Raw genomic sequence first — 14,196 nt, 5'->3', positions numbered from 1 at the left:
AAGTAGAAAGGCGAACCTTTGAAAATCAATTTCTGGGTGATGAGAAATGCTCAGAAACAGTGGCAAAAGCCGACTATGAACCGGGAGATTTCCCTAGCCCGCTTTGGATGATTAGTGAGAATCTAGAACTAACACGAACAAGAACCACAGACTGTAATACTGGCCTAGAAAAGAGTAGAGTGGGAAGTGCACTTGAGCCACAGCAAGTCAGATTTGGTAATTACGGTCAACAGTGCGATCTCTTCATCCACTGAGGGTGCATTGAAGCATTTCCACGGCACATGTATGAAAGTCATGTATGGCTTTGCCCTGAAAATTCAATAAAGAATGAAAACTTTTATGGTGTGGTAACTAAGAAATTAGCTGGGGGCAATGCTGAAATTCTTTCTTCTTGGAAAAAAATGGAAACTATGAAGGAGAAAAGTAAAAGAAATGGAGTGACATAGCTGGGAGTATGAAGGCAGAAAATAGAAGGAACTGAAGAGATTAAGAAGGGAAGATTAAAGGACGCATTGTAAATGTAATATATTCAAACTATGAAGATAGGGTGCAATGTCCACTGTACTCAGTTTATGTAAGTGAAGCATATGAATATGAAGCCTTTAAAATACTTCAAGTGGAACTTCTAACTTCTCTCTCATATGTCACAAATAGTGAACTGTGTCGACATGAGGCACACATATTTAAAGTAGTTTGTGCTTTTAAATTGAAAAAAAAATACAAAGAGAGATGGAGGAAAGGTGGAGGAGAGAAACACACACACACACACACACACACACACACACACACAGAGAGAGAGAGAGAGACAGAGACAGAGACAGAGACAGAGACAGAGAGACAGAGAGAGAACACACTTGAGAACTTCTAACATTCAGTTGAAGTGTGAGAATTTAGTCTCTTTAGATTCCTCAGCTACTCTCAGACACCCTCAGAAGTAGCTTTAAAAATCAAGGGGCTCATTATATGCATTTGATGTAAATAGAGCAAGTATTTTACCTAATGGTCTTTCTACCTGAAGACACTTTAAGATTCAATAAAAAGAATTTTATAAAACTTCAAAATCTAGGGATATAACAGGTTAGGATCATAAGAGCAGTCTACATTCAAGTCATTTCTGGAAAAAAAAAAGAAAGGAAGGAAGGAAAGAAAGAAGGAAGGAGGCAATATTTTCAGGTGTGTCTAGGAATAGAGGACATAGCTGATAAATTCTAAACTTTACTCATTCCTTTCTCAAGGTGTCCAAAATTTTGTTAGTTTGATATTATAAGTAACGAAAGAATTATGACATAGAAACAAAAATGTGTTTAACTATTTCACAAACACATTAAAGGTTATGAAATTATTGAAACAACGGGGTAAAACTTGTGCATTTGATACCCAATTTAAAAGTTTTCTTTTAATGAATATCAATACGAGGCAAATACCTGAATTTAGTAGTCTGGACAATAAAGCCTGGGCATAAATGAATATGTTAAGTATGATTGACAAATGAGAAAATAAAAGAAATAAGAATGCTTGAACCAATGGAAAGATTCACCAGGAGCTTAGTGAAGGCCTTTAAATGCCATTGAGCCACTTGACTCCTGTGGTAGCCTCCTTGTTTGGCCTTTTCCCACAGTCAACCAAAAATTAGTGACGGAAATCACATGAGGAAGAAAAACATCAGGTGGCTTGAAATCCCAACAGGAAGATAGTTGATGGCACTCACTTAGAAAACTATAAGTTTTTGTTAGTATGAAAGGTAGGCTTAAAGCCCACCGGTTTGATACTATAATGGTCTCCCTCCAACGAGGTGAAAGTGAGCTACTTAAAGATTCTTTCTGAACATTTTTATCTTTTCACCTTGATTTTATGTGTTCCTTGGTTTGTGAACCTCATCATGTGAAACAGGTTTATGGCCCTGAGGTACCAATTTCCTGATTTCCATCATTATAGGCCAATAACACATCTTTTATCTCCAACTGTGACAACACACAACTTAAAAACCAAAACCAAACAACAACAACAACACAACAAAAACAAAACAACAACAACAACAAAAAAGCACTGTCTAACCCTTGGTTTAATCTTCCAAATTCTAGAATTAAAAAAAATAATAATCACACACACACACACACACGTGTGTGTATCTACTATGAGTGACTATAGATCTGAAAATATACATATACGTATTGGTGATATGTATGTACTGCTGTGCCCACCCCCTCCACATATTGAAAGATATCTTAAAGAATTAAAAGACTCATATTGATAACAGTAGTCTACGGAAGCATGATATATTTAACAGTCACAACATACCTTTGTGGGTGCGGACACAAACCTACAAGCAGGACGATGATTTGAAGGCAAGCCGACTTGATTAACTTTAGATAAACTCCAGACATGGAAGTGAAAAATAAAACATACATGATATTCTTTTTATTTTTAGCTCAACTGTTAAAAAAGCAATTATCTACCTGCGAATGTATACCACACATTGCACTTTGAGGACACTTCTTCCTAGTCAGACGTGAGAAAGCGTCTGCCCCCAACTGTCTTTGCTTCAGTGAAATTGCTATTAAAACAGAAACCCGAAAGACATAATTCCCCCCTGCTCTGTGTGAACAAGAAAAACCTGGGCATGAGTTGGCTGAAAACTGCCTTGCGGAGTCCTCCGTGCTCACCGAGTGGGAGGGTCACACTGGAGGGACGAATAAGGGCAGAGATGCGTCCCGCTTCCACTCGCTGGGAGCTGGCGCGGGCCACTACGCGGTGGTGCGGCAGCCCTGTCCGGACTCCACCGCGCCTCCCAGGGACTCAGACACCAACTCAAGGTAAGCCTTGCAGCTGTGCCACCCGCAGTTTCTCTTTATGTCGCCTACACAAGCCTGGTCTATGTCATATGCTGTGTTTCTAGTCATTTGCCTGCATCTGTTTTTAAAGAAAACGTCAAAACGGTGCTGCACATGTGCACATATTTCGGGGTTAAATCTGCCCACCTGCGGTTACGCATTCCCACGCGGAACCAAGGGAACCGAGTGCATTTGGCCAGATCAGGCCACTTTGATAGGCTACCTATAATGTAGTTAATGTTTGAGCGTCCAGGTCACTCGGGCTTACGCGTTCCACTTTAGTTCTCAGTGGGTTTTCTGGGTGGGTTTGGGAAGCAGAAGTGTGTGCGATGCTGATCTGGGTAAAAAGGACACGAGCTACGGAGGAAGGGCTAAAAAACACAGAGCAAGCTACTAATTCTGCTGGGCTGCGGTCTGGGGCTGGGATGCTGTGCTGGGGACAGGCGGAAGGCAGGACGCGCAAGCTCGGACGCCCAGATCTCTCGTGGAGTTACCCACTTTGACCCGCGCAGGAGGTCCTAGAGCTCGGTTTAAGCTGAGGATCCGGCACTTGTCCCCTAGTGCCTGGCCCTAAGCCTTTCTCAGCCCGCAGAGTGCGCAGCGCGCCGGGTCGGAGCGCAGCCGCCATCCCCGCTGTCCTCGCTGCCGCGGGCGCCGCGGGGACGTCAGGGTCCCGGCGCAAAGGGACGCCGCCCCGCCTCCGCTCGCGGCCCTCAGCTCTGCGGGAATCTGGCCGGCGCCGCAGCCACCAAGGCCGGGAGGAGGGAGGCGACGCGCATGGTCCTGGAGAAGTTTGTTGGCCCGGAACCAAGCGCGCGGCCGCTCAAGCCAGGCTCTTTGAAGCAGGCGGGCTAAGAAGCTCTTAACCTTACCCCAGCTAGGTCGTGGAGGGCTCTGGAGCCAGTGGAGAGGGTGGGCAGGTTACCCACATAGGTCCCACTGCATAGGAGACAAGAGAAGCGCTCTGTGGGTCTCGGGGGAGAGTGTACTGGGCAGTAGAAAGAATGGGACCCAGATCTGAAAATGAATACTTTTAATAGAACCATCTAGGAATTGCGACAGTGGGTGATGTGAGACCTAGCTAGAGGCTGGGAAATGTTAGGGTAACAGAAATAAATTGTGCTGTCTCCTCCCACCTCACCACCAATTCAGAGACTACTCACTTCCAATATATCCTCTGAGAGGAGGTCCAAGGAGCAAAAAGATGTGAGGGAGGTAAAGGCTCTTTAGAGGAATTTGCATCTGCCCCCTCCCCACCCCCAAGAAAGAGCTACTAAAAGCCACACTCCTGCACAAATCAAGGACTACAGTTGGGCTTTAAGGGAGGAAAAGGAAGCCAGCCTGTGAAGGATGGCCCAGTGGGCTCTCCTGAATAGACCAGCAAAGCTGCTGGGTCCGTTCTAAGTAAGAGAGCTCTTCACCAGGTGCTTGCAAAGGAGGAACTGGGATGCCTATATTTTCTCATGGTGCACACTGTAATTCCCCAGGCCTGAGTCTAAAGGATGGAGCTTTCTGATAGGGATAATTCTTCAAGGCACAAAAGAGAAGGCAGCTTCCAGGGAAAGCGGTTCTCCCTTGAGGAGAAAATGCAGGAAGTAACTGCCAGGCGCTTCCTTGGGGTTTTAAACCAGAATGATTTCGCGAAGCGTGAAGAAATCTAAGTGAGGTGTCCCAAGAGAAGAACATTATGACAATGGAGCAGGAGAGCCACTCCATCTGAACAGGGAAGGGAAGGACCAGGAGGAAGGGGAGATTACCACGCGCAACAGATGGAAGCCCATGGTATTCGTCAGAAATGGAGACGCCCCATCTATTTTTTTTTCTGGCCCTGCATTTTAATCTCTTTTTGCTGAAATTTCTGTTCATTTTTCTGAAGCAGCAGAAATGAGAGTTAGGTCCTGAATGGGTGGCCCTAGAGACAGGAGAAAATATGCATGAAAACCATAGGAATGTGACTAATGGCGCCACAAGCGGAAACCAAATGAAGAATGAAAATCAAGCAGGCATGAACGGAAGGAGGCTATAGATATACTAATAATATACAGCCTGGAGATGCTAATGCCCGGTGGAAGGCAGAACAAGTAGGGAGAGCCCAGGTACTCCGGGCAGGCCCTGTTGGCAATACGGAGACTTAGCAGAGGAGAGCAAGCAGGGAAGACAGAGGAAGGGCACGTATGAAGGTTTGAGGGTGTCAAGGGGTGAGCGGCCATGTGCCTGGGAAATCAGAAAGCACAAGTTGAAGTGAAATCTAAGATGAAGAGAGCTGATCCGTACCTGCCATAAAAACACTGGAGAGCAGAGGCTGAGAAGCCGCGGGCGCTGTATGCTGTTGTGTAGACCAACAGCAAGAAAACCAAGTGAGGAGGTTGCATACTAAGTTTAACAGAAAGATGGTGGTAGTAGACGAACAGGCCTATCTTAGCCACATGTAGATTGTGAGTTGGGAACGCCCCTCCCATGTGTAAGAAACCAAAGGCAATTGTGCAATTTTAAGACAATCAGAGTGGCCCACAGAGCCATTCGCATAAGAGAGAAGCTGGAAACGGTGGATGAGTTGGGGGAAACTACACAAATATGTCAATATGGAATTCTAAGTGATACTCTGAAAACCAGAGCTTGTAGTCAGAAAACAGTGTAGGTCGCCGGCTGCAGCTGCTGACATTTGGAGTATCCGAAAGGCTAGTGCAGAGAGCTGTCATCCAGAGAGGTATGTCAATGAAGCAGACACGCTGTCGAGAGCAGAGAACACTGCTTAGAGATGCTCAGATAGAATTTGGGACCTGACATCTTTAAGGCCGTGAACACTGTTTTTGAAATGAAGGAGAAGTTCTATGGAACCTTGAAGTATTTGAGTAAATTGGTCAGTAGTACAAATGTTAGTAGTCAGGGAATATGTTTGTGTGTGTGTGTGTGTGTGCGTGTGTGTGTGCGTGTGCGTGTGTGTGTGCGTGTGTGTGTGTTGGGGGAGGCACAAATCAACTTCAGTACTGTTATTATCTTTGAAATTCACTAAATTACATTCACCAAGCTTTTGCTTAGTAAGTTTTTCTATACTTCCTTATAATCCCCTATTTATATGTATCCCTCTATGAATATTAAGTAGTCCGGTTCTCACTACATTGGCCAAAAGTTCTCAATATTTCTTTTGCGGTCATCTAAAAAAATTGCCTTAGACCATATTCCTTCTACAAATTGGTTGCATTGCTACCCACTGATACTAGGATCACAGGGGACTACTGAATAAAATGCCACTGTTTAGTTTCCTTTAATAGGACAGGTAGAGTGGGGATAGTGCAAGTCAGTTATTACTGTGTGGTACAGAGCGCTGAAGAGAGTAGGGGAGTTCACTCAGCTTACAAGGCAGTGGGTGGCCAACCTATCCTGGGATGGCACTCACAGAATACTTAGAGGATGGTGAAGCCTTGTCAGAAGGGAAAGAGAATCAATTTTCAACCGTTGGAAGATAGAAATTGCAGAAACAAAAGTGGAGGAAAGGAGTCTAGTTAGAAGTCTGTTTCAGGACTAGAAAGGGCCTCAAAGTGAACAAATGCTTTTTGTGGAGAAAGTCTGCATAGTTTCAAATGACATCATGCCTTACAAAGGGCTTTGACAGACTTTCCTCCAGGTCTGAGGTACATAGGAGGGAAGAAGAAATTGAAGATGATTTGTAATTAAAACATAATCAGAAGAGATTTCTGTGCAGCATATAAGGGGGTAGAAACCTTGGCTAAGTTGTGGGAGTTTTCTGCGAACTTACTCCAGTTTCAATAGTAAAATAAATGACGAAGTTATTAAAACAACTACACATCTATTCCAAAGCAGTTGCATTTAATTATTAGCTTTTAAAAATTCTTTATGGTTTTTTTTTTTGGCTTCCCTCCCTCTTTACGAAAGATAGATTCTCAAGACTGACAAAAGAGCAGATGTGTGACACCTGTTGTTTTGCTTGTTTACACCGTGCCTCACTTCATAACAACATAACAAGGCTTTCCTGCTGGAGTTGCGTATGGACACACTGGAGCACAGTCAAGATAGTTTGATTTAGAAATCAATCATCTGCCCTATTATTTAGCATTCCCTCTGTAAAGAATGCTATGAAAACGTGGTTTCTAGCAGACATTTGACAGGTCAAAAAAATTTTTTTTTTCTCTGTCCAACAAATCCTTTATTGGAACAAATGAAATTTCTAACAAGGATGATTGTTTTCAAGATCAGACTTGATGTACTCATTTGAAGAACTTCAGGGCTTTGGAGCTTTGTCTAAGTTATTTCATAATCTTTCCAGCCTACTTGTTTGGAAGTGGAGATGTGTTACTTAATGTAATAGCCTACATAAAATGAATCTGCATCCTTTTCCACTTTCTCTTTTATTTTTATGTGTGTCCTCTTCATATTTTTTGTTTGTTTTTCTTATTTTATTTTGGTGATAGCTCTCATGTAATATACAATTTCAAAGATGTCTGATGCATGTGTAAAATGTCAAGTGATATAACAGTAAAAACATTCACATCTGAAAGATAGATGTGCTTTAATTTTATTTACTTAGGTTTTCAGTATCAGGCTTCTGAACTAACAATCTCACTTGAAAATCACCATTATTCTATCCCCTGGTCCATCCACTGCTCCATCATTCCATCCACTGGTCCATCACTCCATCCACTGGTCCATCATTCCATCCACTGGTCCATCACTCCATCCACTGGTCCATCATTCCATCCACTGGTCCATCATTCCATCCACTGGTCCATCATTCCATCCACTGCTTCATCATTCCATCCACTGCTCCATCATCCACCCACTGGTCCATCTTTCCATCCACTGGTCCATCTTTCCATCCACTGCTTCATCATTCAATCCACTGCTCCATCATCCACCCACTGGTCCATCCTTCCATCCACTGGTCCATAGCTCTGTCTTCTTGGTCAGATTTCCTGTCCTCCTCATGTGTTTTTTAAAAAGCAGTGAGTGTGTTTATTTTGCTCTCCTGAACCACATTAATAGAAGGCACTTATTTATTTAGTTATTCAGGTATGTCCATTACATGAATTGATGTATACAACATGAAAAAAGGTGCCTATAGATACCAGATGGTGTTGCACTCCATGGAACTGGATTTATAGCCAGCAGTGAGTGTGGATGCTGGTCACCAAACCTGGGTCCTTTCCAAGAGCAGCAAGTGCTCTTAACTACTGAGCTATCTCTTAGCCCTGACACCATGAACTTTTATTTCACTCATTGCTGTGTCCCCACCCAGTTAATGGTACGTAATCGGCCTCTCATGCTATGAATGGAATGAAGGAGTAAATTTTCAGTTGTTCCTTCCTTTGATCTTCATGCTCTCTGCGCACAAATATATACTATACATTATTTTAAAAAAGCAAGGAATCCTTCAAAACCTATCTTCCTTAAAATCTTTTAGGTTTAATGATTGCTTTAAAGATTTTGAGATGGGCATTAAGGAAGTTGAAGAGACAGTATCCAAAAGTAATCTGGTTGGCAAAGGGTAGGTTGTAAGCAGAGGTGGGTTACAGGCAGAGCTATCTGAAGGACCTCAGAGGGTTTGTTTGAGAAACTCAACTGGTGTCTGTGAAGGCTAGTGAGTGCTGAGCACACTCACAAGTATGACTTTTCATTGTGTGGCACTGGAGAGGAACTATCAGGGTTCCGATTGGGACCTTGGCAGGGGATACATGGATATTTATGAGGAAGCAATGTGAGATGTAAGGATCTGAGAACTATGGCCTGGACCCTGCTATTAAACAACATGTGGTAATGATGGCAACAAAACAACACAAAACAAACAAGCAAACCCATGTTTTGATCAAGCAAACATGGGATAGTTCTTTCCATGGAAGTTTTATTTGGGAACAACACAGAAAACACCTGGTTCAGCATAATTTGCCTTTAAAAACCTAGGAAATATTGATGCCGACATAAAGAAGTGGAAGATAGAAATGAGGTATACAACTGGATAGGAGAGATGGGTAGATGAGTGGATGGATGGATGGATGGATAGATAGATAGATAGATAGATGGATGGATGGATAGATCAATCAATCAATAGATAGATAGAAGATATATACATATATATAAAGGTGGGTATTATAAAAATGATCATATTAGGTATCAGGCAGGCAAGCAGGCAGACAGACAGACAGACAGACACATGTCAAGTAGGAAACAATAGATCTGAAGGAAGATGACAAGGGATTCTGGGTAATGTGAAGTTAAGGAACCCAGTGAGTGTTTACAGAAGGAGGAGAGCTTGGCTATCAGAAATTCCAGAAGTTAGGACAGGGAATGAACAGATTCTTGTGTAAGTTTCTGCTGACCTCGCTGAAAGATAGTGGTAGGAGGTTCAAGCATTTGGTCAACTCATCTTATCCTTGAGACACTTTGCATAAGTCAGGTTACAGCTAGGTTCTTTCATTCTCTGAGAAGCATAAGCAAATTGTTGGGAGATGTCAAGACTGAATTCATACGCCTGTGACTTTATAGCTCTGTAGTTCTTTGTTGCTGTAACAGGAGGCAACTTTTTGATGAAAATGAATTTTAAAATCATTTAACACTTGGAAGAGACAAGCGTAATATCGAATAAGACTAATTATTCTATAGCTTATATATATAACAGCAGTCACCTTTAGAGTACATAGTTCAACATATACATGTATGCAACTTCCATACATTAAATAACATGTCAGTGCTCCTGACTTCCACGTGAATGGGTCAGACATAGGACGTTCCATAACCTGCATACAAGTGGCAGAACCCACACAAGAAGTGAATATTTTAACTATTCTGTTTCCATGTTAACTGATCAACTGAGAGAAATCACCACAATTACAAACCTCCCTGAAAATTTTATCAATGCATCAAACAGAATTCATTTAAACTAGAATTCACTTATTTAACACTTGCTAACAGACATGAAATAATAGCTGTGATTAAACTACAAGGTCATGTGAGGATCAAGACTATGCTTGTATCAAGAATTCAAAATAAATAAGACATAAGACCAGATGTTTCATATTTAGAACCACACATACAAATTTAACATTGCTATTGCTGCCTCTAGCTATTCATCCAGAAATATCTAAATCTTGAATTAATTTTAAAATGCTGAACTGAGCATTTGGTATGTGCATGTAGACTCAAAGACGGTGGACTTATTTTTCTTTAAAGAGAGTCTATTGACAGAAGTTAGATATTTGTGTGATGAGTGCTTTTCCAGTTGGTTCTTCACTAAACTGTGGATAGTGGCATATAAGTGATTTATGGCTCCTGTATAACATTTCTAATAAAACTGTAATTGTCAAATAATTCGAAGGATCCAATACATTTTCCATTACAAATTATTTCCATTTTAGCCAATTCATTATAGTAAAGTTAACTTAAATAATGTTAAGCATTTGTTATAGGGCTCTAAAATACTTTACTTTTTTTATATTATTTTTATGTGTATGGATGTTTTGCTTACACTTATGTCTGCATAGCAAGTTTGTGCCTGGTGCATAGGGCATTGGATCACCTGGGATTGGAGTTAAAGATAAATGTGAGCTACCTCGTGGGTGCTGAGACGCAAACCTGTGTCTTCTGGAAGAGTGGCCAGTGCTCTTATCTATTGAACCAGCTCTCTAGACCCGCTAGAGATTTTATCTGCTGAATCTTTCATTTTAACGTCTGTACAGTAGGAATATAAATTTATAAAGATGATGACGTTAGCTCAATATTATAAAATGTTCAATAATATTGCATATATCTGTTTCCTTTTTTAAAAGTTTGAATATGTCCAGTTGTAATTTTAGGAGTGGGACTCAATCCAATAACAAAATAGTTTATGTAAAATATGACCATGTCAATTAAGTCATAATATATAAATATGATAATGATAAAATTGTATTTAAAATTCAGAATCATGGTATTTAATACCAAATGTATAAGCAATATATGAAAAAATACAATAAGCTATATTTAAAAAGTCTGTGTATGAAAGGATGTCAGACTGAAATGGGAACCCAGGGTCTCCATGTCATAGGAGAGAGCTTCTGTAAATTATAAGCTGAAAAGGGGTTAAAATGCAGAATATATGAAAATACAACCTAACTACAGCTAACTGTATTAAAAAAAAAAACCAAACAGGGAAAGCAACTGAATATCACTTCTCTACAGAAATACAAATGTCCACAAGGTACATAAAATATGTTTAGTATCACTAATACTCAGGAAAATACAAATCAAAACCACAGTGAACCACCCTCTAACACCACTAGTATGGTAACTACCAAAAAGAGAGAAAATACTAAATGTAATAGAGGGCATGGGGAAATCAGCACACCTGTGACTTAGTAGTGGAAATGTGAATGGTTCGAGTGTTACAGAAAGACAGCACGGTGGGTCCTCAGGAAGGTAAAAATATGAGAGCCATATGGTCCACCCAGCATTTTCTTCTTTGAAAATATACCCAAGAGAATTTTAAGTAGGGACTCAGATTTATGCTTGTACATCTATGCCTATAACAAATATTCACGATAGCAGATGGATGAGAACAACGAAATATCCATTGATGGATGAGGAACAAAGCAGGTGTTTGCAAACAGTGAACTATCATTCAGCCCCAAAGCAAGGGAAAATTCTGACAAATGTCACAACACTAATGAACTTTTAGGACCTTATGCTACTGGCCCCTAAACAGTTTTGTCAGTAAAGTGCTTGATACACAAACGTAAAGACCAGAGTTCAGTGCCCAGAATCTACATAAAAAATTTGGGTGTGGTGGTGTGATCTTGTAAACCCAGCTTTAGGGAAGAGAGCTTGCTGGTCATCAGGCATACCCTAATCAGAGAAAGTAAGGCTAATGAGAGACCTTGTCTCAAAAAGCAGGGAGGGTGGCTCCTGAGGAGTGATACTTGGGACTGACCTCTGCCTTTCACACATACACATGTATATTTACACCCATAAACATATGATTGTAGGCACCTTTGGGTATACACACACACACACACACACACACACACACACCACAGATATTATACTAAGTAAAATAAAGTCACCAAATAAAGAAGACCAAAGTGGAACAATTCTGAATATTTAAGGTATATACCATAGTTAAATTTGTAGCAGGGAAAGTGGAATGATAATTGAGTATTTTCAGACAATGACCTGGAAAGTTTTGCCTAACAGGCTCAGATAGTCAGTTCTGTAAACTGACAAGAATTGTGGAGACAGATGAGGGTAGGGATTGCAAAGCAAAGGCAGTGAACTTCATTCCACTCCCATGCACATCTAAAACTGAAATTGTCAAAATATGAAATTTAAATTATAGTATATTTTAACTATAATTTTTAAAATGAAAAAAAAAATCACTTGTGTGGTATGGATTTAAAACTATTGAAAAAGTTGGAAGATTTAAGTGATAAGAATCTTTAAGAAGAAGAAATCTAGAAATATTTCCCCAGAACTAATAAAGATTAAAGTATGTATTAAAACACTCAGTTGAATGTTACATTATTATATACCCTAATATATAATTATGTGGTATTAGAACTCCATTGCTTTCTCTTTATTTTTTAATAGTTTATTCAGATTATATCCTGATTGTTATCCCTTCACTTATATCTCCCTGTTCCCTCTCTCCCTCCCTCTTTCACCCTATTCCCCTCATTATTTCTTGGTTTAACTTCTGTTTCATTGACCAATCCTTTGATGAAAGTGGGATGTTGAAGTCTCCCACTATTAATATGTGGTGATCGATGTGTGGTTTAAGCTTTATTAATGTTTCTTTTACAAATGTGGGTGCCCTGGTATTGGGAGCATAGATGTTCAGAATTGTGATGTCATCTTGGTTGAAATTTCCTTTCATGAGATTGAAGTGTCCTTCCCCATCTCTTTTGATTAAATTTGGTTGGAAGTCTATTTTATTATATATTAGAATGGCTATTGCTTCTTGTATCCATTTGCTTGGAAGACCTTTTTCCAGCCTTTTACCCTAAGGTAATTTCTATCATTGTGGCTGAGATGTGTTTCTTGAATGAAGAAGAATGTTGAGTCTTGATTATTCATGCATTCTGTTAGCCTGTGTCTTTTTATTGGAGAGTTGAGACCATTAATGTTGAGAGACATTAATGACCAGGAACTGTTAAATCCCTTGATTTTGATATTGGTTGTGGTAGAGTACTTGTGTGTTTGTCTGGTTATGTTACAGTGAAGTTATTTATTACTTGTGTTATTCTGGTTGTAGTTAGGCACTTTGGGTTGGAGTTTTCCTTCTAGTAACTTCTGTAGGGCTGGATTTGTGGATAGGTACTGTTTGGATTTGTTTCCGTCATGGAATATCTTGTTTTCTCCATGTATGATTATTGAAAGTTTCATTGAGTAGAGTAGTCTGGACTGGCATCTGTGATCTCTTAGGGTTTGCAAGACCTCTGCCCAGGCCCTTCCGGCTTTTATGGTCTCTGCTGAAAAGTTGCATGTGATTCTGATAAATTTGCCATTATGTTACTTGGCCTTTTCCCCTTGCCGCTTTTAATATTTTTTTCTTTGTTCTATATATTTTGTGGTTTGATTATTATGTGGAAGGAAGATTTTCTTTTCTGGTGTATTCTATTTGGTGTTCTGTAGGTCTCGGGGACATTTTCTTCTATGATTTTGTTGAAAATATTTTAGGGCCTTGGAGTTTGGGTGGTTTTTTTCCCCTCAATTCCTATTATCCTTAGGTTTCATCTTTTTATGGTGTCCTTGATTTCCATGTCCATGTGTTAGGAATTTTTCAGATTTAACATTTTCTTTGATGGTTGTATCAATTTCTTCTATGGCATTGTCTACATCCTAGATTCTTTCCTCCATCTCTTGAATTTTGTGAGCAAACTTACCTCTGCAGTCCCTGTTTTCTTCTCTAAGTTCTCTTGTTCCCTGCTTTCTTCTATTTGTTCTGTTATCAGTTTACATTTTCATCTTCAGAACTTGAACTCTTTTATTGATTTCCTTCACCTAATTATTTTCATTTTTCTGAAAATTTTGCAGTGATTTCTTCATTTCCTCTCTATAGACCTCTGTCGTGGCTTCTCTAAGATCCTTAGTCTGTTTGGCTGCATCTTCCTGTATTTGTTTATGGATTTTATTCATTTCCTCCACTATCATCTTCATTATGAAGGATTTGAGGTAATTTTCTTGTGCTTTAGTTGTGCTTGAGTTTCCAGGGTTGATTTCTTTGGAATACCTGGGTTCTGAAGATGTCATATTACTTTAGCTTTTGTTGTTTGTATTTTTACTCTGGCCTTTAGTCATCTTGCTGTTTCTGACACTGAGTGGTAGTTTCTGGTATTTTTCACTGGCCTTTGAGAGCACTTCACTGGTAAGTGTCCATAGG

The 14,196-nt window shown here is 40.1% G+C and overlaps 1 protein-coding gene across 6 annotated transcripts in view; it reads left to right on the top strand.

The window, feature by feature from the left end:
* Positions 1-2,677: 2,677 nt before the first annotated feature.
* Positions 2,678-14,196, top strand: part of COL19A1 (collagen type XIX alpha 1 chain) — a 324,524-nt gene continuing 313,005 nt past the window's right edge. For 3 of the 6 annotated variants that reach the window (XM_084755183.1, XM_084755182.1, XM_084755181.1), the window contains exon 1: positions 2,678-2,813. The gene's annotated coding sequence lies outside the window, so the exon portion shown is untranslated. Of the gene's footprint in view, positions 2,814-5,491; positions 5,539-14,196 lie in introns of those variants that run through there. The other 3 variants (XM_084755184.1, XM_084755179.1, XM_084755180.1) reach the window with 2 other exon arrangements.

This window comes from Acomys minous, assembly GCF_964271855.1.
Source record: "Acomys minous genome assembly, chromosome: 13".
NCBI classification, from domain to species: domain Eukaryota; kingdom Metazoa; phylum Chordata; class Mammalia; order Rodentia; family Muridae; genus Acomys; species Acomys minous.
The sequence above is the reverse complement of the archived record's forward strand: the minus strand, read 5'-3'. Positions and strand labels throughout refer to the sequence as shown.